Below are 2777 nucleotides of genomic sequence, written 5' to 3' on the forward strand. Positions count from 1 at the left end.
CACAAAACAAAAGAAAAAATGGAAACCAAAACTGGTAAAATATGGGTATCCATGCAGAGAGATGTATTAATTAGGCTTACTGTAGTTGATTGTGATTCAATATTCTGCCTCTGTCAGATACCCCTTACTTACTAGGCTGCACAAACTCAGTTCTCTTCAGTCTAAAGTAGATATTATCCATTTTTCATGTAGCAACATTTCTTCAAATTTTACCTTTTTAACAAGAGAGGTTTTTCACTGAACTTTGAAGATAGCATTATTAGTCCTTATAATGTTTTAATCACTGTCTTTTTTGACTGCCTTTAGGAAAAAAGAGCAGTTATAAATGTTCAAAGAAAAGTCAGGAAGGTGAAAGGCCAGTGTTTCTGTGCCTGTAGGATCTGGCTAAATGAAATTGAGTTAAGGAACTAATGTAGAAAATTCGAGTCACTACATTTTCTTTTAATAAATTGGATTAACTGGAACATCTTTACAACATATCTTTCTTTTCTCCTTCCAGGCCCACTCTGTCCCTGTCTACCCTGCTCTCTGCCAAGGAGGCTGACCTGTGTGGACCTCACCAATGATTGCTCTTGTCCTCTGGTTTGCATTTGGATTTGACAGTAGAGAGCTCCAGCAGGAGGTCAGAGGGAAAGGGGAGGGAAAGGTCAGGGCCCCCTCTGCATAGCCACGCCCCTCTGCTGAAGACCGCTGCTCTTGTCAATGTGGCCTTTCTTCCAGGCCCTGGACACTACTTTCTCCCCTTTCCCTTCAGGCCTAGCACTGCTCTAAGCTTCAGAGTAGTGCACTCTCTTTGGCTTCCCAAACTTGGTCCACCCCTTTATAAAGACCCTCTTTAGTAAACCTTCCTCCAGTTATCCTAATTGGACTGTGCTGTTTCATATTACAACCCTTCCAGAAACACAGTCTGATTCATTTAGTCCTGTATCTAAATTCTTCCCACATTCTAGGGCCACATCATCTCTTACCAGGACTAATAAGTGATCTCCTTGCTTCTACTCTTTATGGCTTAAAATCTCCTAAAGATTACTCATAATAATTATAATAAGATCCAAATTCCCTACCATGGCCCAAGGCCCTATATCAGTGATGGCGAACCTTTTGAGCTCGGCGTGTCAGCATTTTGAAAAACCCTAACTTAACTCTGGTGCCGTATCACATATAGAAATTTTTTGAAATTTGCAACCATAGTAAAACAAAGACTTATATTTTTGGTATTTATTTTATATATTTAAATGCCATTTAACAAAGAAAAATCAACCAAAAAATGAGTTCGTGTGTCACCTCTGACACGCGTGTCATAGGTTCGCCATCACTTTCCTATATGATCAGGCTCTTACCATTCCACTTCATCATCTTGAGACATACTCATCTCTTAGGTTCTAGAACACACCAAGGTCTCTTTTGCCTGAGGGCCTTTATCCATGGTATTCACTCTGTCTGACATTTCTCCCTGCTCTTCACTTGGTGGACACTGTCAAAGACAAAACCAAGTAGGTAAGGAGATCGATTTTATTCCGGCTATTGCAATAGGAAAAGCACCCCAGACCTCAAGATTAGAGTATAGTTCAGTTTTCTAAGGTTGCTGTAACAAATAACCACAAAATGAGTGGTTTAAACAATGGAAAATTATTATCTTATAGTTCTGGAGTCCAAAACAAGTTGTAATGGGTTGCACTGCCTCTGGAGGGTCTATGGGACAATCTGTGTTTTTTGCTTTTTCCCACATCTAGAGCTGAATTCCTTGTCTTATGATCCCTTCCTCCACTTTCAGAACCCATGGTATAGCTCTTCTCTCTGGCTCTGCTTCCATTCCATGGCTGCCTTCTCTCTGTAGTCAAGTCTCCTTCTGCTTCCCCCTTACAAGGATACTTATAATTATATTTGGAGTCCACCCAGATAATCCAGGATAATTACATCTCAAGCTTTTCAATCTCATTTCCAAAAGCCCCTTTTCCATATACAGTAACATTCATAAATTCCAGGGATTAGGGCCTGGAAATCTTTTAGGGACCATTATTCAGTCTACTACTGGGTACCTCAGCAGGGTGGATTTGCCTTAGATTATTATAGGCAGGAGTAGGCAAGTTATAGGTGAGGTTATTTACAGTCGGGATTGTTTTTCAATGGAAAGAAGTTTCAGTGAAACAGGAAATGTTTGTTTCTGTGTCTAGATAGTTTCAGGGGAACAAATAATTCAATTCTCTGTTAATGATTCATGAGGCAACAGATTCAGGCCAGAAGGAACCCATCTGGGTTTGGTTTTTGTCACAGGTAGACATGGAAGTCTTCTACAAGTCTTGTGGGAATCATGAGAAAGAGTGGACAGCAGCTCTTATGTAAGCCATGTGGGGAATGGTGGTCATTGCAATTAGCTTTTTTCTAGAACACAAAAGGGTGGGGAATTGGGGGGACAAAGAAAGGCTGGTGAGATTTTCTGACTATCATTCTTTTCTAAGAACATAAAGCTCAATTAAGGTGCATGATTGTCAGGATCTTCTTATCAAATATCTTTTCATAGATACCGTCCCTGAATAACCTGAATACCCTAAATACTTCTCTTTCCATTACTCTCTGTCATTGTTTCCTCTTTATTTCCTTTACAGTATTTTTCATAATCCATCATTATTTTGTATACTTGTTTGCTCATCAGTCTAGAGCAGCGGTTCTCAACCTGTGGGTCATGAGCCCTTTGGTGGTCGAACGACCCTTTCACAGGGGTCGCCTAAGACCATCCTGCATATCAGATATTTACATTACAATTCATAACAGTAGCA

Source organism: Myotis brandtii, unplaced genomic scaffold, assembly GCF_000412655.1.
Source record: "Myotis brandtii unplaced genomic scaffold, ASM41265v1 scaffold521, whole genome shotgun sequence".
NCBI lineage: Eukaryota > Metazoa > Chordata > Mammalia > Chiroptera > Vespertilionidae > Myotis > Myotis brandtii.